The following is a 24,689-nucleotide window of genomic DNA, read 5'->3' on the forward strand; positions in this document are numbered from 1 at the left end:
GGGAACATCTTCTAGGACAGAGGGCTGGCAAGATCCTGGTTGGATATTTGGTCAGTAGCCAAGGGGTTGGCATCCAGAGCAATAGCTTGAGTTTCTGCAGAAATTAGCTTTGCCGTTCAATATGGAGGCCATTAGCCACATGTGGCTATTAAAATTAAATAAGGGTAAGAATTCATTTCCTCAGTAGTACTAGCCATATATCCACATGTGGCTACTATATTGGATAGTGCAGATATGGAACATGTCCATCAGTACATAAAGTGCCGTTGACAGCACTGAAGAGAATACCAAGATGTCTGCCCTGAAGATTGTGTCAAAATGGCTAAATATAGAAGGTAGAGAAAATCCATGAACTGCTGGTCACACATGTAATTCCCCACCCCATTCCAGACCCTTTCCATTGCTGATAGCTGCTGATAAATTCCATGTCCTGTTTGGGTTTGGATGTGCTTTCAAGTGAAAGGCATCAACTAAACGGTAAGGGACGGCAGAGGCTGACAAGGATAACATTCTGGGAGCTGTGAGTGTTGAGGAATTTTCCAGACATAAAAGAAATTGCTGAGTATTGATTGAGTAGGAATGGTATATGGATATGGGGTTGGGAAAATAATAAGAAGTGCTAAAAGGAATATTTAGCTGCTAGAAAAACAGTATTGCTCCCAGAAGAAATACTGAAAATGGATTCTAATGTCCAGGTTAATGTTGAGCCCGTCACCAGCCTGATCATATCTTCACTAAAATTTTAAGTTGGTTTATTGATATGAAAAATATGGACACCTTTTTTATGTTTAATGAGAACTAGTGGGAAAATAGAATTCACTTTGAGGTTCACTTTTCAGTCTTTTTCTCCTAGGGAGTACATCTGTAGAAACGGCTATCCAAATTTTTTGTTTTGGGGACAGTGCTGTATAGTAAATATGTGAACTCTCTCTCTCTCTCTCTCTCTCTCTCATTCTCATTTATATCAGACACATACATAAATATTTGTATGATTGTAGTATATACAAAAACGTTTTTAGTCTTCTGTTGCTCTTTCAGAGTTTTTCTTATTTTTTCAGTTTGGCTATATAAATGTTCTTTATAGACAAGTGGCTTTTGAGAAAAAAGCCAATAGTCCTGTTGTTAGTGTGCAATGAATGAACTTTTCTGAAATCCATGTTTCAATATTTAAGCACTTTTTTTAAAAAAAGTAGTCTCCATCCCCAGTGTGGGCTTGAGCTCCTGACCCTGAGATCAGTAGTCAGATGCTCTACTGACTGAGCCAGCCAGGTGCTCCTTAAATACTTTCTCTTAGTGGTACCTGCCTGTACCATGTTGAAAGCAAGAAACATGTTCTACAATGTTTCTACAAAAGCACATTTTTTCAGATAGCATTTGAGTTTTAAAATGAAAACAGAAGCTGAGGCTAAGACTATAGTGGACTCTTGTGGAATATATTTTTGTTGGTCTTTTTTTTTTTTTTTTAAGATTTATTTATTTGACAGAGAGAGGGAACACAAGCAGGGGGAGTGGGAGAGGGATAAGCAGGCTTCCCACCAATCAGGGAGCCTGATGTGGGGCTCGATCCCAGGACCCTGGGATCATGAGGTCCTGGGATCATGACCCAAGCCAAAGGCAGATGCTCAACCGACTGAGCCACTCAGGCATCCCCTGTTAGTCTTATTTTGACCCTGTGTATAGGTTCATTTTTTTCTGTGAGATGAAAGGTAGATTTTTAATATAAAGCCAGCAGGCATTCAATGACTTATTTGAAATTCCTAGAAGAAAAAATTTTTCTTTCTCCTGAGAAGAAATTTCTGAATAGATATCTTTTAGACAATACAGTAGTTTCATAGCCAGGTTTGTAGAAAAATCCATTATCTATAGAAACAGAACTTTCTCCTTATTTTGTGCCATTATCTCATTTCTGACCTGGACTCAGCCGTTGTTTCTCTGTGCAGATCCACTTCCTTTGGTGGTGTATCGTGTCCTGAATGTTGACCCCAGTCATAGCTGTATGGTGCCATTTCTTTCAGCCTTTATTTATCTTTACTCGTGGTCATTGAAGACCAGAAAGGTGTTTGTGAGAATTGGGAATTCCCATCATGTGTTCCTTCGATGTTGGGGAACCCGAGAGAGAGAGGCAGTATCATTTTAGTCTTGGGGCCTGCCAGTTCTAAGGAAACTTCTAGTTATTTTACAGAATTGTAGTAGGAAACGTTGTAATTAAAAGGTAAGTTTTAGACACCTCTGAGTTTTAGAGTATTTACTGGGGATATTGAAAATACACATTTACACTATTCATGTTTTTTTTTTTAATTTTTTTTAAAGATTTTATTTATTTATTTGACAGAGAGAGAGAGAGAGACAGCCAGCGAGAGAGGGAACACAAGCAGGGGAAGTGGTAGAGGAAGAAGCAGGCTCCCCAGCGGTGGAGCCTGATGTGGGGCTCCATCCCAGAACGCCGGGATGACGCCCTGGGCCGAAGGCAGACGCTTAACAACTGAGCCACCCAGGCGCCCCTACACTATTCATGTTTTGACCAATGTTTAAACCACAAATTTTCACATTGCAAATTATTTTGAGTAAATCTGTATGAATACAATTCTGGCCATAATGTTAACTGGGCAGAGTATAGAAGTCTGATTTACAGTTGTCTTTCCTATGCCTACTCTAAAAACTTATGAAAAGAAATAACTCCCTTTAAAAAATCAATTTGAAGTTCTTATTTCATGGTGATTTCATCTTTTTTATTTCTTTTTCAATAGTTACTAAATACCTATTTTTAAAATAGCAGTTTTATTGAGATATAATTCACATACTGTGTAATTCACATTTTAATATGCACACTTTAAAAGTTTTTAGTGTGTTTGTAGAGTTGTACAGCTGTCACTGAGATCGATTTCATTACATTTTTTAAAAAACATTTTATTTATTTATTTGACAGAGAGAGAGCATAAGCAGGGGGAGAGGCAGAGGGAAAGGGAGAAGCAGGCTCCCTGCTAAGCAGGGAGCTCTATGCGGGATTGATCCCAGGACCCTAGGATCATGACCTGAGCTGAAAGCGGAAGCTTAGCTGACTGAGCCACCTAAGCGCCCCAATTTCATTACATTTTTGTCATCCCAAAAAGAAGCCATATACCCACTAGCAATCACTCTCCATTTCTACCCACAACTCTAGCCCTTGGCAACTACTAATTTACTTCTATCTCTATAGATTTACCCATTCTGAACATTACCTACAAATGAAATCATAAAATATCATAATGTGGTGTTTTCTGTGACTAGCTCCTTCAACTCAGCGTATTTTCAAGGTTCATCCATGTTGTGGCATGTATCAGTATTTTATTCCTTTTTATGCCTGAAAAATATTCCTTATTCTATTGTCTGTATATAACACATTTTATTTATTTGTTCATTAGCTGATAGACTTTTGGGTTGTTTCTGCTTTTTGGCTTTTTTTTTTTTTTTAATGATTTTTTATTATATTATGTTAGTCACCATACAGTACATCCCCGGTTTCCGATGTAAGGCTCGATGATTCATTAGTTGTGTATAACACCCAGTGCACCATGCAACACGTGCCCTCCTTACTACCCATCACCGGTCTATCCCATTCCCCCACCCCCCTCCCCTCTGAAGTCCTCAGTTTGTTTCTCATAGTCCATAGTCTCTCATGTTTCATTCCCCCTTCTGATTATCCCCCCTTTCTTTATCCCTTTCTTCCCCTACTGATCATCCTAGTTCTTATGTTCCATAGATGAGAGAAATCATATGATAGTTGTCTTTCTCTGCTTGACTTATTTCACTTAGCATTATCTCCTCCAGTGCTGTCCATGTTGTAGCAAATGTTGAGAACTCGTTCTTTCTGATAGCTGAGTAATATTCCATTGTATATATGGACCACAACTTCTTAATCCAGTCATCTGTTGAAGGGCATCTCGGCTCCTTCCACGATTTAGCTATTGTGGACATTGCTGCTATGAACATTGGGGTGCATATGGCCCTTCTCTTCACTACGTCTGTATCTTTGGGGTAAATACCCAGTAGTGCAATGGCTGGATCATAGGGTAGCTCAATTTTTAACTTTTTAAGGGACCTCCACACTGTTTTCCAGAGTGGCTGTACCAACTTGCATTCCCACCAACAAAGTAGGAGGGATCCCCTTTCTCCACATCCTCTCCAACAATTGTTGTTTCTTGCCTTGTCAATTTTTGCCATTCTAACTGGCGTAAGGTGGTATCTCAGTGTGGTTTTGATTTGAATTTCCTTGATGGCTAATGATTTTGAACATTTTTTCATGTGTCTGTTAGCCATTTGTATGTCTTCATTGGAAAAGTGTCTGTTCATATCTTCTGCCCATTTTTTGATTTGTTTATTTGTTTCTCGTGTATTGAGTTTGAGAAGTTCTTTGTAGATCTTGGATACCAGTCCTTTATCTGTAGTGTCATTTGCAAATATATTCTCCCATTCCGTGGGCTGCCTCTTAGTTTTTCTGACTGTTTCCTTGGCTGTGCAGAAACTTTTAATCTTGATGAAGTCCCATAAATTCATTTTATCTTTTGTTTCTCTTGCCTTTGGGGATGTGTCATGAAAAAGGTTGCTTTGGCCGATGTCGTAGAGGTTGCTGCCTATGTTCTCCTCTAGAATTTTGATGGGTTCCTGTCTCACATTGAGGTCTTTCATCCATTTGGAGTTTATTTTTGTGTATGGTGTGAGACAGTGGTCAAGTTTCATTCTTTTGCATGTAGCTGTCCAATTTTCCCAGCACCATTTATTGAAGAGACTGTCTTTTTCCCACCGGATATTTTTTCCTGCTTTATCAAATATTAGTTGCCCAAAGAGCCGAGGGTCCATTTCTGGGCTCTCTATTCTGTTCCATTGGTCTATGTGTCTGTTTTTGTGCCAGTACCATGCTGTCTTTGTGATCACAGCTTTGTAGTACGGCTCGAAATCCGGCATTGTGATGCCCCCAGCTTTGTTTTTCCTTTTCAACAGTTCCTTGGAGATTCGGGGCCTTTTCTGGTTCCATACAAATTTAAGGACTGTTTGTTCCAGTTCTTTGAAAAATGTCCTTGGTATTTTGATCGGGATAGCATTGAAAGTGTAGATTGCTCTGGGTAGCATGGACATTTTAACTATGTTAATTCTTCCGATCCATGAGCATGGAATATCTTTCCATCTTTTTATGTCTTCCTCAATGTCTTTTAAGAGTGATTTATAGTTTCTAGAATATAGGTCCTTTACGTCTCTGGTTAAGTTAATTCCAAGGTAACGTATGGTTTTTGGTGCTATTGTAAATGGGATGGATTCCCTAATTTCTCTTTCTTCGGTCTCGTTATTCGTGTATAGAAATGCAACTGATTTCTGAGCATTTATTTTGTATCCTGCCATGTTACTGAATTGCTCTATAACTTCTAATAATTTGGGAGTGGCTTCTTTTGGGTTTTCCATATAGAGTATCATGTCATCTGCAAAGAGAGACATTTTGACTTCTTCTTTGCCAATTTGAATACCTTTGATCCCTTTTTGTCGTCTGATTGCTGTTGCAAGGACTTCTAGTACTATGTTGAATAATAGTGGCGAGAGTGGGCATCCTTGTCGAGTTCCTGATCTTAAGGGAAAGGCTTCCAGTTTTTCTCCATTGAGAATAATATTTGCAGTAGGCTTTTCATAGATGGCTTTTATGAGATTGAGAAATGTACCTTCTATTCCTACACTCTGAAGGGTTTTAATCAGGAAAGGATGCTGTATTTTGTCAAATGCTTTTTCGGCATCGATTGAGAGGATCATATGGTTCCTGAGTCTTTTCTTGTTGATATGATGTATCACGCTGATCGATTTGCGAATATTGAACCACGCTTGCATCCCAGGTATGAATCCCACTTGATCGTGATGGATAATCCTTTTAATGTACTGTTGGATTCTATTAGCAAGTATCTTGTTGAGGATTTTGGCGTCCATATTCATTAGGGAAATCGGTCTGTAATTCTCCTTTTTGAGGGGGTCTTTGCCTGGTTTGGGGATCAAGGTAATATTGGCCTCATAGAATGAGTTTGGTAGCTTTCCTTCTGTTTCTATTTTTTGAAATAGCTTTAGGAGAATAGGTATTATTTCTTCTTTGAATGTTTGGTAGAATTCCCCAGGAAAACCGTCCGGGCCTGGAGTTTTGTTATTTGGAAGGTTGTTTATCACTGACTCAATTTCTTCATAATTAATTGGCCTGTTTAAGGAATCAATTTCTTCCGGTTTCAATCTTGGTAGTTTATAGGTTTCCAGGAAGGATTCCATCTCTTCCAGATTGCTTAGTTTATTGGCATATAGCTGTTGATAAAAATTTCTAATAATCCTTCCAATTTCAATGGTGCTCGTCGTGACCTCTCCTTTTTCATTCATAATTTTAATAATCTGGGTCCTTTCTCTTTTCTTTTGGATAAGTCTTGCCAGCGGTCTGTCAATTTTATTGATTCTCTCAAAGAACCAGCTTCTAGTCCTGTTGATCTGCTCTACTGTACTTCTGGTTTCTGCTTGATTGATTTCAGCTCTAATTTTGGTCAACTGCTTCCTCGTGCGTGGATTAGGCCTGTCCCTCTGTTGCTGTTCCAGCTTCTTGAGGTGAGAATATAAAAACTGCATTTTAGATTTTTCTATTCTTTTGAGTGAGGCTTGGATGGCTATGTATTTCCCCCTTAGGACTGCCTTTGCAGTATCCCATAGGTTTTGGACTGTTGTATTTTCATTCTCATTGGTCTCCATAAATTGTTTAATTTGATTTTTGATTTCCTGGTTTATCAAGTCATTCCTGAGCAGTATGGCTCTTAGTCTCCAAGTGTTTGAGTTTCTTCCAAATTTTTCCTTGTGGTTGAATTCCAATTTCAGAGCGTTGTGGTCTGAGAATATGCAGGGGATAATTTCAATCTTTTGGTATCGGTTGAGACCTGTTTTGTGTCCCAGAACATGGTCTATTCTTGAGAATGTTCCATGGGCATTAGAATAGAATGAGTATTCTTTGGTTCTGGGGTGTAGTGTTCTATATATATCTATGAGGTCCAACTTGTCGAGTATGGCATTCAAAGCCTTTGATTCTTTGCTTAGTTTTTGCCAGGGTGTTCTGTCTATTTCTGATAGTGGAGTGTTGAGGTCCCCTACTATTAATGTATTTTCATTTATATGTCTCTTTATTCTGGATAAGAGTTGGCTTGTGTATCTTGCTGCTCCCCTGTTGGGGGCATATATATTTATAATTGTCATATCCACTTGTTGAATACTTCCCTTAAGAATAATATAGTGCCCTTCTGCGTCTCTAACTATAGTCTGTAGTTTAAAATCCAATTTATCTGATATGAGAATTGCTACCCCAGCTTTCTTTTGAGGACCATTTGCGTGAAAGATGGTACTCCATCCCCTTACTCTCAGTCTGAATGCATCTTTGGGTTTGAAATGAGTCTCTTGTAGACAGCAAATGGATGGGTCATTTCTTTTTATCCAATCTGCAACCCTGTGGCGTTTTATGGGATGGTTCAAACCATTTACATTAAGACTGATTACTGATAGATATGATTTTAATGTTGCCATGTTGCCAGTAAAGTCTTTTTTTGTATTGGCTGTGACTTTCTGTTCTGTATCACTCTTGGGGCCTTTTTACTTTTATAGAACCCCCCGTAATATCTCCTGTAGGGCTGGTTTCGTAGTTACAAAATTGGTTAGTGACTGGCGATTCTGAAATGTCTTTATTTCTCCATCAATTCTGAATGATAGCCTTGCTGGATAAAGGATCCTTGGCTGCATGTTTTTCTCTGAAAGAGCTTTAAATATGCTCCCCCAACCCTTTCTCTCATTCCAGGTCTGTGTAGACAGGTCTGACGTAATTCTGATGCTTTTGCCTTGGTACGTGAGAAATTTCTTTGCCCTGGCCGCTTTCAATACTGTATCCTTGGATTTAATATTTGCAAATTGCACTATGACGTGACGTGGCGTAGGTTTGTCGTGGTTGAGCTTGGGAGGGGTCCTCTCTGCCTCTTGGACACGAATGTTTGTTTCCCTTGCTAGATTAGGGAAGTTTTCAGCTACAATTTGTTCAAATATCTCTTCTAGACCTCTGTTTTTCTCCACCCCCTCGGGGATGCCGATGATTCTAACATTGGATCGTTTCATTGAGTCAGTAATCTCCCGTAACCTACATTCGTGGGCATGGATTTTTTTAAGACCATCTTCTATTTTCATTTTTTCCTCTATTAACCCATCCTCCAATTCACTAACCCTTTCCTCTGCTTCTGCGACCCTGGCTGTCAGAGCCTCTAGTTTTGCCTGCATTTGGCTCATAGAATTTTTAATTTCTGTCAGATTCGCTCTCATTTCTGTCCTTAGGGATTCTATATTCTCAGTAACCTTTTCGTTTATACTTTTTTCAATTCTACTCATCATTTTGACCATCGTTACTCTGAATTCCATTTCTGATAATTTGGTTACATCCATATCCATTATTTCTGTGGCAGAGGCCACAGTCTCACTGTCTTTTCTTTGCTGGGGGGGGGCTTCTCCTTCTTGTCATTCTGATGAAGAGAGGTTGCTGGGTTTCCAGAGCCCAAATTATTGACTGGGTCCCAGGCCGTGCCCCTTGTTTTATAGGGATCTTAGGGATGTGGGCTTCTTCTTTAAAGATTTTATTTATTTATTTATGTGGCAGCCAACCAGCGAGAGAGGGAACAGAAGCAGGGGAGTGGGAGAGGAAGAAGCAGGCTCCCAGCGGAGGAGCCCGATGAGGGACTCCTTTCCGGAACGCTGGGATCACGCCCTAAGCCGAAGGCAGGCGCTCAATGACTGCGCCACCCCGGCGCCTCGGGTTGTGGGCTTCTTGATTTTTCAGCCTGCCTTCTGGGGGAGGGGCCTGCCGCGCCGATACTCAGGCAGCCCTGTTTGGGTAGAGTCTCCGTGTCCCCTGCGAGGGGGGATGGGGATGGGCACTCCCTGAGCCGGTATTTCCAGGCTTTTGTTCTCTGGCGGCTTTCCCTGGCGGTTTGCTGTGCCTCTTCTGAGAGTCAGAGCAGCAGCGGCCAAATTTCAGCCTCTGTCACGGAACAGAAGGATTGCGGCCCGTTCTCTACTAATGTTCTGGCCACTTTAACTCTGTTTCTGTTGGTGCTGCTCAACCCTGCAGCGTCCCGGGATGTGCGCCCCACACCGGGCGTCCCAGCCCTCACTTCCAGGGCCGGCACGTCTCTGTCCTTTGTGTTTCTAATGCGGCCAGCCGCCAGCCGCCCCGCGCGCGCTCCGGGATCTCCCGGTCTCAGTCTGGATCCAGTGAGCGCACCAGGATTCCGGGGTTCCGCGAGATGCCTGGTGGCGCGCGCGCACCCGGCTCACGGTCTCAGTCTGCTGTTTTGGGGGTGCCGACCGTGAGCCCCGCCTGCTCTCCCGTGCAAGTGGCTACCGCTTCCCGGCGCCCGAACGCGGCGGCTCCCTCCCCCTTCCGTTTATCTTCCGATATCTGTGCACAGTTTCATGGCTCCCCGCTTCGTACCTCAATACTCAGCGCTGGAGATGTTCATTTGTAGAGATCCAGATGCGTCTTCCTGCGTCTCAGGCTGGTTCCGTGGTTGTTTAGGCTGGTCTGGTACCTATCCAGCTCGACTCGGAGGACCGGCTGAAAACGGTGTCTCCTACTCCTCCGCCATCTTAACTCCACCTGCTTTTTGGCTTTTAAGTGTGAGGCAAATGAGGTCCTTAGCCCACAAAATAAGGATATTAAGGGTTGTGCAAGTGGAAAATTTAAGGAGGCGCTCAGGGTTGTGCAAGTTCATGGTCACTTGGTTAACACGGAGAATGAGTGCCTCCTTAAATTTTTCCCTGGGAGCCTCAAGTGTCACGCCATAGTCCTAGATGTGAATTGCCTCTGAAAATACTTTCCTTGAGCTTCACTGAATACCAACCACTTTTGAAAACCGAGTAAAAGGGTATACTTTGCTCTTTGTCACTTTCCTGTTCAACAGCATTCAGTGGTCTTCCATTGATTATCAAAGACTGACCTGGGATTCTCACTTTATTTCTAGTTAGATTCCCACTATCTTATCCTTTCAGCCAGTCTAAGCTACTTTCTATTCCCTAAACAAGTCAATGTCTTTCCTGTCATCCTGACTTTGCCCATGCCATTTTTTTTTAATATTTTATTTATTTATTTGACAGAGATAGAGACAGCCAGCAAGAGAGGGAACACAAGCAGGGGGAGTGGGAGAGGAAGAAGCAGGCTCATAGCAGAGGAGCCTGATGTGGGGCTCGATCCCATAACGCTAGGATCACGCCCTGAGCCGAAGGCAGATGCTTAACCACTGTGCCACCCAGGCGCCCTGTTGCCCATGCCATTTTTTACCCAGAACTGGTAGACTGAACAAAATCTCTTCTGGTGGCATTGATGAAGGTAGACCACTCTTTGAGCCTGTGGCACTAATGTTGTTCGGACACTAGTTCCCAAGAAGCAGTCTTCTTCCTCTCTAGGTCACAGATATTTTCCAGGAAATTAGGAATTTTATAGCTAGGTTTCTTGCTCAGAGTGCTGAAAGATGTAAGTGTCCCTAGTCAGGACAAATTCCATAGTTATTGGTTCAAATTGTTCTTTTTCCTACAATTTCCTCCAAATGCCCAAGGGTACTACCAATATTATGCAACTGGTTCATCTGTGCCAACCTCTGAGATAAAGCCATGCAAACTGGAAGCTATTAAAAAATCAAGACATAGTAATGCATGTACATTATTTAAAGTGAAATAGTGCTTTAAGGCTCATAAGGAAAAATGTCTTTCTTCTGTCCTACTCTTCCTTACATACCCCTGATTCTTGCTCCTTACCTACCTACCCCTGATTCTTGTTCTTCAGTGCTTTAAATGTTGGCCTTTTTGTTGTTGTTGTTATTTACCTTCATATATATTTCCTTCTTTCTTTTTTTTTTTTTTTTTAAGATTTTATTTATTTATTCGACAGAGATAGAGACAGCCAGTAAGAGAGGGAACACAAGCAGGGGGAATGGGAGAGGAAGAAGCAGGCTCATAGCAGAGGAGCCTGATGCGGGGCTCGATCCCATAACGCCGGGATCACGCCCAGAGCTGAAGGCAGACGCTTAACCGCTGTGCCACCCAGGCGCCCCTTCCTTTTTTTTTTTTTTTTTAATTATTAGAGAGAGTATGAGAAAGCGAGGGATTGAGCACAATCAGGGGAGAGGGGCAGAGGGAGAAGCAGACTCCCCGCTGAGCAGGGAGCCGGATGTGGGACTTGATCCCAGGACCCTGGGATTATGATCTGAGCTGAAGGCAGACACTTAACTGACTGAGCCGCACAGGCGCCCCCCTTCATATATATTTCTAAATGATATGCTTGAACTGCTAAACTGCTATTTTCTATTATACCTACCCCTACCCTGCACCCCCCCAAACACATTTTCTCTACCAATGTAGGTATAATACAGTTTTTGATTAAATCAGTTGTGGTAAGCAGAATAATTACATCCCCCCATCTCATTCTAATAATCAGGACCTGTATGTTCCCTTACATGGCAAAAGAGAATTAAGGTTGCATATGAAATTAAGGTTGCTCATCAGCTGCTTTTAAAATAGGGATATTACCTTGGATTATGGAGATGGGTTCAATGTAATTAAAAGGATTGTTAAAAAGTAGATGAGGGAGGGAGAAGAGATGTTATATGAGAAGGACTCAATCTCTGTTGCTGGTTTGAATATGGAGGAGAGAGAACCATGAGCAGAGGCATGCAAGTATCCTGTAAAAGCTAGAAAAGGCAAGGAAAAAAGATTCTCCCCTGTACCTCCAGAAGGGAGCACAGCCTTAGCATGACTATGATTTTAGCCCAGTGAAAGCATTTTGGATTTCTAACCTACAGAAGTTTAAGTTAAAAGGTTTGTGTTGTTTTTACCACAGTAATAGAAAACTAGTGCATCAGTATTTGTTGTTTCCATTATGACTTTATAGATTTCACAGCTAAGCCATAAGGTAATACATTTCCTATCTTACATAAATATTATTTTCCTAGTGTTAGTAATTGCTTCCTTTGTTTGGTTTTTTTGGAAGTAATTTACCTAAAGTTATTTGTTACTGTTTTCTTGGGTAAAGATGCAGGGCTAAGTGTCAAGTTTGAATGTCAGCTCAGTTTCTGTGTAATCATAGGCAAGTTACTTACACCCACATTGTTTGTTTAGGTTTAATTTTTTAAAAAAGTAATTTCTACACCCAACATGGCCTGGAATGGATGACCCTGAGATCAAGAGTCGCATGCTCTATCAATTGAGCCACCCAAGTGCCCCTACTCACTAATTTTTTTAATTGAAATTTTTATTGAGATAATTGTAGATTGACTTGCAGTTGCAAGGAATAATACAGAGAGATCTCTATACAGTTTGCCCGGTTTCCCCAAACAGTAACGTTTTGCAAAAGTACAGTATAATACTGCAACCAGAGTATTGATACTGATACATACCACTGATCTAATTCAGATTTCTGTAGCTTTACTTTTTTATTCATTGTGTGTGTGTCTATTTGTGTGTATTCTGTATAATTTTTTTACATGCGTAGGTTCATGTATCCATCACTATAATCAACATACTGAACAGCTTTAAAACCACAAGGATCCCTAGTGTTGCTCCATAGGCAACCCCAGCCCCATTCTGGGGCAACCACTAATCTGTTTTCCCTTTCTAAAATTCTCTCACTTCAAAAATGTCATGTAAATGAAATCATACAATATGTAACCTTTTGGGGTTGCCTTTTTTTCACTCAGCATAATTTCCGGGAGATTCACTCAAGTTGTTGTATGTATCAATATTTTGTCCCTTTTTCTTCCACGGTACTATTCCATGATACGGATACAAGTACCATCGTTTGTTTAAACATTCACATGTTTAAGGACATCTGGGCTGATTCTAGTTTTGGGCTATTACAAATAAAGCTGCTATGAAAACAACAACAACAAAAACAAATAAAGCTGCTACAAATATTTGTGTAAAGTTTTATATGAATATACATTTTCATTTCTCTGGGACACAAGTCCAGGAGTGTAATTGCTGGGTTGTATGGTAGTTTCATGTTTAGTTTTTAAAGAAATCACCAAACTATTTTCCAGACTGGCACTAATTTTACATTTCCTTCAGCAATGTATCAGTGAACCAGATTCTTTGCAACTTCACCAGCATTTGGTGGTGTCACTACCTTTTATTTTAGCCATTCTGATACATGTGCTGTGATACTGCATTGTGGTTTTGATTTGCATTTCCCTAATGGCTAAGAATGTTGAACATCTTTTCATGTGCTTATTTGCCATTTGTATATCCTCTTTGTTGAAAAGTCTCTTAATATCTTGTGCCCATTTTCTAATTGGCTTGTTTGATATTTTACTGTTGAGTTTTGAGAGATCTTTATATAGCTTAGGTACTAGTCCTTTGTTGAATATGTGGTTTGCAAATATTTTCTTCTAGTCTGTAGCTTGTTTTTTTTATTCTTTCACCTGGGCTTTTTTTTTTTTTTTTTTAATTTACTTGAGATAGAGTGAGAGAGAGCGAGAGTGAGAGAGCAAAAGAGCACAAGCTGGGGGAGCATCAGAGGAAGAGGGAAAAGCAGGCTCTCCAGTAAGCAGGGAGCCAGACACGGGGCTCGATCCCAGGACACTGAGATCATGACCCAAGCTGAAGGCAGATGCTTAACCACCTGATCCACCCAGGTGCCCCTCACCTGGGCTTTTATAGCACAAAAGTTTCCCCTTCTTGATTGCAAGTCCCTTGTCATCTCTCAAAGGTAACCACTCATGAATTTGATATTTCTCCGACTTGTTTATACTCCTTAGCCTGTTAGTGTATTAGAAACTTATCATGGCAGAAGTAAAAATACTGTAGAGGTCCTGTGAAAGGCTAAGATGGGAAGGGATAGTTTTTAGATTTTTTTTTTTTTTTAAGTTGAAAGTCCAGTTCAGCTCCCTATCAGAGATGGTTGTACGTAAAGGTACACAGAAATATTTGTTGAATGACTACTTGGTACCCAGGTACTTCTGATCAAAGATATTTAGTACCAATAAATTATTTTGAAATGTCTACGTATCTTTTGGAGTACCTTTATCTTTACCAACAAACAGGCAGCTGTGGCAGAGTAAATGTGTTCTTAGAAGTACTGAAACTGAGTAGCAAACTTGAGTTTTCAGGATTTAGTTCTAACTGCATATAGTACCTTTAGCTGCCTTGGTTAATTGAGACTTGTGGACAGAACAAACAGTAAGAGATGTAGAAGCATTACAATTCCTGGTACAGGAAAATGAGTTGTAAATTCTGGAAAAAGGGGTGATTCTGGTAAAGTTTGACTCTGGGTAAGGACCTGTTGAAACAAACAGCTCAATGTTCACAGAGCAACAGTGAAGGACCTGACCCTGACCGCCACTGTAGCTGAAAATGTAATCCTTCTCTAGTGAGGCCATAATACGAGCAGCAGCTACCGCTGCTGCTACCATTGCTGCCTGAACTTTGTGGTTGTGTGAAGTGGCTACAGCAGGAAATGATTCCATGGCACCAGGCATGTGCAGGGAAGGACTTGCTCTAGCTCTGGACAACTGGTTGCACAGGTTGCGGGTGTCACTTTATTTATTTATTTACTCCCCCCCCTTTTTATTTGTGGGTGTCACTTTAAACATACAAAGACCTGTTTCCTGGAGGAGGAGCAGCTTCCTGAGGATCAGGTGCACATCTGAAGAGATGAGCTCATCCTTCTAACCAGACCTGCTCTAGACGCTGAGTGAATGTTTTCCTAATTGCAAGTCCTGCAGCTGGGAGAAGCAGGAAATGGTTGAAGCTTCAGGCAGTTTGTGAGTAGCAAAAAAATAGAAGCAATTTTGGGACTCTTTTGAAACGTGGCTGTGAATATCAGGTTGAAGGTGACACACATGGACATTCAATCTTTCTCTAAGTTGAGGATTGCAGTAAAGTGGTGGGTTGAGGAAAGCTTTGGTGGTTCTAACTTTAATGATTCTTTTTGAGGTGACTTAATAATTTGTTTTTCATATTGTCTTGTTTGATTTTGCTACTTTAGGAAATGAGAGTTCTGGAGTCTCCTTTTTAATTTCCAGGGACGGAATTTTTTCTTTATGGCTTTTTTGAACTTCAGTTGATGGGACCAGTTCTACTTTTGAAGTCCACTGTGCTGGTTTTCAGAGCCCTATGCATGATTCTGTTCCATTTTGTTTTAATTTACCTAAACTATTTGCTTTAAGTAAGGCTCTTTAAAATGAAATTGGTTTAGGGACATCTGGGTGGCTCAGTTGGTTGTGCATCTGACTCTTGGTTTCGACTTAGGCCATGGTCTCAGGGTTGTGGATTGAGCATGGTGTAGGGCTCCCTGCTCAGCAGGGAGTCTGCTTGAGATTCTCTCTCTCCCTCTCCCCCTTCTCCTGTCTGCCCCCCCCATATGCATGTGTACTCTCTAAATAAATAAATAAATAAATAAATAAATAAATAAATAAGATCTTTAAAAAATGAAATTGGTTTAAAAAAAGAAATATCCATTATTATTTTTTATTAGACATTTTATTTGAGATAATTCTAGATTCATTTAGAGTTACCAGATATCTGATATACTCTTTACACAGTTTCCCTGAATGGTAACACTTGGCAAAACTGTAGTACAATATCACAGCCAGGATATTGCCATTGATACAGTGAAGGTAAAAAATATTTTCATCACCACAGTATCTATCATGTTGCCCTTTTATAGCTACACCCACTTCCTTTGCACACCCTTTCTTTAACCCCTCTCAACCACTGATCAAAAAATCAGTTTTTAAGCAAGAGAATTTTTTAAAAACATTTTATTTATTCGAGAGAGAGAGTGAGCGCACACAAACAGGGGGAGGGGCAGAGAGAGAGGGTGAAGCAGGCTCCCAGCTGAGCAGGGAGCTTGATGTGGGGCTCCATCCCAGGATCCTGGGATCATGACCTGAGCCAAAAGCAGCTGCTTAACCGACTGAGCCACCCAGGAGTCCCTTAAGCAAGAAATTTTATGTGCAATCTTAAGTAGTTTTGTATTAGAAATCCGTATAGCCTTAATGAAAAGAGTTTTGGACTAGGATAGAAGACTTTGGTTCACTGTAGCTCTGTGACCTTGGGCAAATAATTTTAATTTCTCTGTGTTTCAGTTTCTTTATGCATAAAACGGGATAATGGTATATTAATTTCTATCTAACCTATTTATAGGATTTTGAGAAATTGTAAAGTTCTTTAAAAAAATAAGTTCTATATAGATTATTATTAGTAGAAAGGATGATAGGTTTCAAACTAGAAAATATAAAGCAAATTGTAAACCAGAGGATCCTGCTTCTTCCTCTCCCTCTGTCTCCCCCCTGCAACCCCAGCCCTGCCCTGTCTCATGCTCTCTCTCTCAAATAAATAAAATCTTTTAAAACAAATTGTAAACCAGAAATTGTAGCCCAGGATGTTAAGAGTGAACATTTTAAAATGAATTTAAATCTTAAGGCCCAATTGAATTTTACGGTGCTGAATTAACTGACTGATGATCTCAGAGCCACTGTTGTTAATCTTTGAGAAATCATAAAAACCAAAGAGAGACAAATGTTCTGATATACAAAAAAAGGAAAGTAATCGGAAAACTGTAAAATGGATGTTAAATCCTGGAAACATTATAAATGATTAAACATGATATGAGGTATTAAACAAAAGGAGTTGGTATGGGGTGATTTATCAAAAATTACTTCTATTTCTATTCTTGAATTCTGTTACTTCTATTTAGAAATATGAGGTAGTAGGTCAAGGAATTGTTCTAGTTATTGCCATAATCCCACAGTTTCACAGTTTTTCATGATGCATTTGTGACTGATATGTAGTAAAATATGGTTTGGTTGGTAGGTTAAGTGAATGTGTAGAAGATTGAATAACTGGAACCACTTAGGTTCTTGGCTTCACCAGGAAAGTCTCTGGTGGATTATCTTTGGACCATGGATAGAGTAAAAGTTTTTAAAAAAAAATCCATGTTAATTATGTAAGTATTGCAAAGCTGTAGGAGTAGTTAATATGACAGATGATGAATAAAGCCTTAAAAATTATGTCCATAGAATGAAATTGTAGGCCCACACTGAAATTAAATTTAACACAGAGATAATCCCTAAGTTTAAATTCAGAACCTCAAATGTACAAGAACCGGATAAGGAAGAGCTGGGTGTAGTAGTGTGAAAAATATCTGGAAATTTTGGTTAATCACAAATGTAGCATGAACTGGTGATGCAATGCGCTGCTCAAAAAAACCTTCGGCTATATTATCAGAAGTTTATCTAGGTCACAAAAGTATTGATTCTAATATATTTTTGTACTAGGTTGGATATACGTTTTGTATGTTTGTTTAAATGGACACTGACAAAGTTGAGAGCATTCCAAGGAAGGCAGGCAGAACCGTAAATGGTGTGAAAGCCATTTATATAGGAAACTTTTGGGACTTGTGGAAGGTAGTGTTGATAAGTTCTAAAATTGCAAATATAATAAAACACCTATAATCCCACCATCCAAAATTAACCATTCTTAGCTGTTCTTTTAGAAATAAAAAAATTGAGATAAAGCCAAAACTCCTTTCCTCCTCCTTCCTACAGGGAACTCTTATCCTATTATTATCAAGGTAATACATGTCCGTATTTTCAAAAATTCAAATAGTGTTATATGCTTAGAAGGAAAAATGGCAGTTATCCCATCCCTAGAGGAAACCATAGTCCTATATCTTAAATCTTTCTTTTTTTTTTTAAAGCTTTTATTTATTTATTTGAGAGAAAGAGAGAGATTGCATACAAGTGGGGGGGCAGAGGCAGAGGGAGAAGGAGAAGCAGACTCTCCACTGAACAGGGAGCCCGACACAGAGCTAGATCCTAGGACCCTGAGATCATGACCTGAGCCGAAGGCAGACACTTAACCAACTGAGCCACTCAGGTGCTCGGATCTTAAATATTTCTAATAGCATAGTCATAACACTTGCTTTTAAAAAATATTAAACCGATATACAGTGCCCTAGAAGATGAGCCTTTGGTTCTTTTAAATGCGTGTATGTCTTTTCCCTTATATTCTCAATATGGTTATGTAACTTGGGGGGATTAAATCATTATTTTTTATTTTATACAAATATTGAACCTGAGCTATATAATGTACAATGATTACAATTATTTTTTTATACAACTTTAAAATTTCCTTAAGCATAACTAATTGCCTTGCTTTTTTTATTTGCTCAGTTTTTAAAATTCAGATTACTAAGTCATTCCCAGATTCTCAGCCAGGACCATAAAACTCTGCTCCATTCATTCAAATCCAATAGATAATTTATCAAATTTTTTTAACTTAGAGATCTACTGTGTATATTCTGTATGTTCTTCTATATTCTGCTCTAGCATGGGTTGGTTAGTAGGTAGGTCTGCTCTATAGCTCTCACCCTGGGATTTCCTTTCACTGTCATCCTGGGAATTCTGTTTCCTGAATTACATGTCATTTTCTTTCTTGGTTCTCCAGAAGCTCTCTGAGAGTTAACATTTATAGGAATTAAATTTTTTGAAATCTTGCATATATGAAGATGTTTTTATTCTACCCTCGATATTAAATAATACTCTATTTAGGAATAGAATTGTCTGTTGGAAGTCATTTTCTCATTATTTTAAAGGTATTGCTATTCCTGTGTTGCCTATGAAAAGTCTAATATTCTTTTTATTTTATTTTTACAAAAACAAATGGTAGTTTTTTAAAGAAATAAATAAAAATTTGTAATTTCTAGTAAAACAGACTGGGCATTTGCAATGCATACATTTACTTCAGAATTCTACAGAAAATGTAGTGTTTTTATATGCATTCTTTTTTATGAAAGATTTATTTATTCATTTATTTGAGCGAGAGAGGGAGAGTGAGTGAGCACAGGGAGAGGGAGAAGCAGACTCCCTGCTGAGCAGGGAGCCCTATGCAGGGCTCAATCCCAGGACCCTGGGATCATGACCTGAGCTAAAGGTAGACCCTTAACGACTGAGCCACCCAGGCACCCCTATATGCATTAATTCTTATCAAGGAATTGGGATCTGACCACTAAAGTGCTCCATCATTCTCTTTTTTTTTTTTTTTTTTAAGTAGGCTCCATGCCCAGTATGTGGGGCTGAACTCATGATTCTGAGATCAAGATCAGAGCTGAGATCAAGAGTCGGATACTTAACCGACTGAGCCACCCATGCACCCCGCTCCATCATTCTTTTTTTAAAAAACACATTTTTTGGTTAAATATACATAACATAAAGCTTACCATTTTAACCATTTTTAAGTGTGTAGTTCTGAGGCCTTAAGTACATTTACATTGTTGTGCAACCTGATGCCATTCTGATTTCATTCCTTTGCATGATACCTTTTTTTTCCCTTCTTTCTAAATACTTACAGAATTTTCTCTTTAGTCCTGGTGTTCTACAGTTTAGAATTATTTGTGCCATAGTTTGGATTTTTAAATTCATTATGCTAGGGACTTTGAGATTCCTTTAAAATTGAAAACTTAAGATCTTAAAATCTGGGATATTTTTTGTACTTTTTCGGTACTTTCCTCTTCTCTTTTCCTGGAAAGCCTGAATTGATTCTCTGTTTTTTAATCTATTATCTTTTCTATTTCTCTGTCTTTATATTTTACTTTCTGGAGATTTCCTTAAATTTATCTTTCAAATCTTTCATTGAACTTTGTATTATTTCTTGGTTTAGAGATGCAAAATCTTGCCTCTCTGAGAAATACTTTTTAGATTTTTAAGTTTTCTTATATTCCCTGGGTTGTCTGTCTCCTTCAAGCTTCCCGCCCCCATCTCCATTTGAATACCATCAGCTGTATGTATTTATAGGTATTCCTTTGGGCTGGTCTATTTTCCCAGATGGAAGTCCTCCAGTTTCTTGCTGGGGGAGCTTGGAGTCTGACTACAAGTGGTTTGGTGCTGAGAGGGAGAAGATCCTAGGGTAACTGGGTGTTGGACATTAAGGTGGGCACATGATATAATGAGCACCAGGTGTTATATGCAATTGATGAATCAGTGACCTCTACCTCTGAAGCTAATAATACACTATATGTTAATTAATTGAAAAAGGTCCACTTCTTTGAACGTGAAAAAAAAAATAAAGTTCTTAAGTTTTGATCACAAAAAAAAAAAAAAAAGGAATCAAAGTGTGTCTCTCACAGGTTGCAATCAGGTCGTTAGCTAGAGTTTTGGTTTCCTCTGATGTTTCAATAAGGGGGGGATCTGCTTCCAAGTTCTCTCGTGGTCATTGGCAGGATTCAGTTCCTCATGGGTTGATTGAGGGCCTTAGTTCTTTGCTGGCTTGTTGATTGGAGGCCTTTTTCAGTTCCTTGCCTTGTGGGACCCACCATAGAGCAGTTTAAAACACCACAACTGGCTTCCATGACAGTGAGGAAGACGGAAGCCAGAGTCTGTAACCTAATTTTGGAAATGACATTCCATCACCTTTGCCGTATTCTGTTTATTGGAAATAAATCACCAGGTCCAGCCTGTATTCATAGAGTGGGGATTACCCAAGGGCATGAATAAAGTTGTGTACCACACTGAGTCATAGTCATACTAGAATATTTAGCCTGAAAGAGGTGATTAAGGGAACATATGAGTTTTGTCTTACATATTTGGAAGGCTTATATAAAGAGGAGACAGTAGATCTGCTTGCTTTTGGATCAGAGATTGAACTAAGGATGGTGGGTGTAAATTAAAATCTGCTGCCTTGGGGTGCCTGGGGCTCAGTTGGTTGAGCATCGGACTCTTAGTTTCAGCTCAGGTCATGATCTCATGGGTTGTGAGATCAAGCCCCATGTGGGGCTCCCCAGTCAGGAGGAAGTCTTCTTGAAGCTTCTGTCCCTCAGCTCCTCCCCCCACTTGTGTGTACTTGGGTGCTCTCTCAAATAAATAAATAAATAAATAAATAAATAAATAAATCTTAAAAAAAATAAATAAAATTTGCTCCCTTATGGGATAATGTGCTCTCTGTTCTTGAACATATTCTGGCAGAGGCTGAGTGACCCCTTATAAAAAAAGATTATAAAAAGGGTTCTTGCATTACATTAGAAACCTAAGTATATGCTCTCTAAAGATTCTACTCTAAGATTCTATAATTATAAATGAATGAGTTTTAAACTGTTAGTATTTGAATTGTCTGTTGGTTACTGATCAGGGAGAAGTGTATATGTATATATGTGTATTTGCACATATGAGGTTCAATTTAGAAAACCCAGGTTAAGAAATTAAGAGGAGAGCTATAAATTTACACTTTTAATTACTGAAAAAAAATCAGTGTTCATATTCTGTTTTTATTTTATATTCCTTTGGCTACCCTAGAATGTTTACTAATATAATTCTATTTCAAAATGTTAGAAGTGACTCCTTTTTTTCTTCCAGCAAAAAATATTTTTATTGTAAAAAAAATAGAAAATACAAATAAGAAAAAAATAAGAAATAAACACCTTATAATATTCCTGTTCAAAGATTGTATTAACTATATTAACATCATGGTATAATGGCATATAATCTCTCTGACCTTGTAATTTAATACACATGCACACACACACACACACACACAACACACACTTGGTATTGGTGGTAGTATGTTCTATAACATCACTGTGAACATTGAATTAATGAATACTGACTTGTTGCTCCTAGAGGAAATACAGGATTAGGTTCCTATGTGCCTCTGGTTACATTTTCATTAACTGATTAATACCTAACCTCGTTTTTTGTGTGTTGTTTAAAGCCACCTTATTTATTTTTTTACTTTTATTGTTTTTGAAGAGTCTCTTTTAAAAAAATATTTTATTTATTTATTTTTGAGAGACAGAGAGAGTGCCCACGAGTAGGGGGAGGGGCAGAGGGAGAAGCAGGCTTCCCGCTGAGCAGGGAGCCCGATGTGGTGCTTGATCCCAGGACTCTGGGATAATGACCTGAGCTGAAAGCAGACCTTAATCGACTGGGCCACCCAGGTGCCATTAAAGACACCTTATTTGTATTAATTCATTTACATTGAACTCACAGCAAATAGCCCTGTAATTTATGCCTAAATGAATGTATATAACATGTATTTTCTCCAGAAGGCACATCACAGCCTTCTTGCACTTAGAAACACTGGATAGCATTTTAGCTCTATACTTCAGGGTCATTTTAAACAGTGAAATCATCAGTCAAGAGCACAAAAATATGAAAAATGTGACACTAACCATACCACAAAAAGGGACTTTTTTATAGTATGAAACTGCAACAAGAAGGCCAAGCATTGCCTAGTTTGACATTAGTTAGGAATGTGCACGTCAGGCAACTCAAAATTTTTACCATTCTGCACATTCACATGTCCATGATTGACCAAAGAAGTGCTGCAAATATAGATTTTTGGGTTCCATTTTGTTTAATTTTGTAAGAATGAAATAATTTTGAAAGTACTGTTACAATTTGCTCCTTTCACCTAACATCATAATCATTCATTCAACAAGTATTTATGTCTTGCCCACTGTGTATCCACATAGTGTTCTAGACTCTGGAGATTCTATAGTAAACAAAATTGACAAAGTTTCTGCCTTAGGGAGCTTACATTCTAATAGAGAAGGTAGATAGTAGTATCTGGTAGTGTTAAATACAGCAACAACAAAGTAAATCAGGGCAAGGAGATAGGGTGGCAAGTGGTAATTTTGGTTTAAAAAAATTATTTTTTCATTGACGTGTAGTTGAAACAGATGGTAATTTTAGATGAAGGGAAGTCCCTCTGAGGAAGGTAACATTTAAGTAGAGACCTGAATGAAATGAAAGTTCAGACTGTTCAAAGAGCTAGGGAATAGACATTCAGTGGAGACAGATTAGCAAGTGAGGAAGACTTGAGATGGGAAGTTGCTTGGAATCTTTGAAAAATGAAGGGCAAAGAGCAGTAAAGATGAAATTATTAAGAGAAGTAGAAGCTAGATCATGAGGGATTTAAGATAAGGAATCTAGATTTTATTCAGAATGTTTTGGGAAGACATTGAAGTGTTTTATATACATAATGACATTAATTTTTTAAAGATTATTCTGGTTGCTGTGTGTAGTGACTGACTGTAATGGAAGCAAGGAGACCAGATAGAAGACTATTGTAGTATTATTCTAGGCAGTAGATATAGGTGGCTTTGTCTAGGATGGTAATAGTAGAGATGGTAAGAAGGGATATGTTTTGATAGTAGCACCCGTAAGATTTGCTGATGGATTGGTGGGACATTAGGGAAAGAAGGAAGTCAAGCATGGCTCCAACTTTGGCCAGAGCAAGTGAGTGAATGGTAGTACTATTTACTAAGATAGGGAAGAGTGTAGAGGAGCTCACAGGTGTATTTGGTGAAAGTTAAGTTTTTTTTCTTTTTTCTTTTCTTTTTTTTTAAGATTTTATTTATTTATTTGACAGAGAGAGAGAGAGCGAGAGAGGGAACACAAGCAGGGCAGAGAGAGAGGGAGAAGCAGGCTTCCTGCTGAGCAGGGAGCCTGATGCGGGGCTCTATCCCAGGCCCCTGGGGTCATGACCTGAGCAGAAGGCAGACGCTTAATGACTGAGCCACCCAGGCGCCCCAAGTTTTTTCTTTTGGACATGTTAGGTTTGAGATACCTAGTAGACAACCAAGTGGTAATGTTCAGTAGGAAGTTGAATGTATAAGTCTGGACCTCGGGAGAGGAGAATGGATCTGGAGATAAAGGGTATGATGTTTATGTGTTCATGTCAGTTAATATTCATCTACAACATAATTTTTTCATGATTGAGTCATGCTCCTGTCAGTAAGCCCTCTTGCTCAACTATAGACCCTGACAGTTAAAACCAGAATAGACGAGACCACTTAACTCATGTTCTAACTAAAACCCATTGTGCTTATTTCTTATGGCACTTTCTTAATGCATTGACAGAGATGTTTGCAATGACCAGAACATTCCAACCACCAGACCAGAAAAGCCCTGAATGCCTGGAATTCCACACCCCACCACATCCCATTCCCTGCCCATGATCACCGATGAACACATACAGACCCCCACCCATGATCATGTGCTCCCTGCGTGCTCTCTCATGCTACCTCCCTAAACCTCTCCCTGTAAAACTCTAGGTGTCCATCTTGCTGACAGAGAAGTCAGTTGGTAAGACTTGAGGCTGCTGCCTCCACCCGCTGCCAGCACTTGAAGTAAATCTCCCCTTTCTCTTTTCCAGATCCTCATCTCTTGAGTTACTGACTTCTTTTAGGATGAGTTTATCCAAGTTTGTTCAGCAACAGTGTTGGGAAACCCATCCAGGAGCTGTGCTTTCAATTTGTCCAGACTACTTGGGATTCCTCAGGATGGAGCATTTGGCCACTCTAGGGCTTAACCCGTATATTCCCCGAGTTAGTGGCTATGATAGATAATTCTGTAACATTCCAACATATTTATATGCACTGTATTTTGTGATGAATAATTTTGTAAATCCATATTTTAAACTAATTCTTGTAAGGTATTTGCAATGTAGTTTTTTTTATTATTAACATATAATGTATTATTTGCTTCAGGGGAGCAATGCAGTTTTATCATTAACGAGAATTAGCTCAATTTGCACAAGTTAAGGCCATTGTCCCTCACAAGACTTTCTGCATTTGAGATGCCAACCACAAGTTCAGGAGTCTCCAGGCCATCTGTATTTCTGACCAAATTCAG

The 24,689-nt window shown here is 39.3% G+C and overlaps 1 protein-coding gene across 8 annotated transcripts in view; it reads left to right on the forward strand.

Annotated features, from left to right (window-relative positions):
* USP54 (ubiquitin specific peptidase 54) overlaps positions 1-24,689 on the forward strand; it is a 141,388-nt gene that overhangs the window by 9,515 nt on the left and 107,184 nt on the right. Inside the window, exon 1 of one of the 8 annotated variants that reach the window (XM_057308781.1) lies at positions 13,950-14,819. The exons of the other annotated variants lie outside the window; for them this stretch is intronic. The gene's annotated coding sequence lies outside the window, so the exon portion shown is untranslated. Of the gene's footprint in view, positions 1-13,949; positions 14,820-24,689 lie in introns of those variants that run through there. 8 annotated transcript variants of the gene reach the window in all.

Source organism: Ursus arctos, unplaced genomic scaffold (assembly GCF_023065955.2).
Source record: "Ursus arctos isolate Adak ecotype North America unplaced genomic scaffold, UrsArc2.0 scaffold_7, whole genome shotgun sequence".
In the NCBI taxonomy this organism is placed as follows: domain Eukaryota; kingdom Metazoa; phylum Chordata; class Mammalia; order Carnivora; family Ursidae; genus Ursus; species Ursus arctos.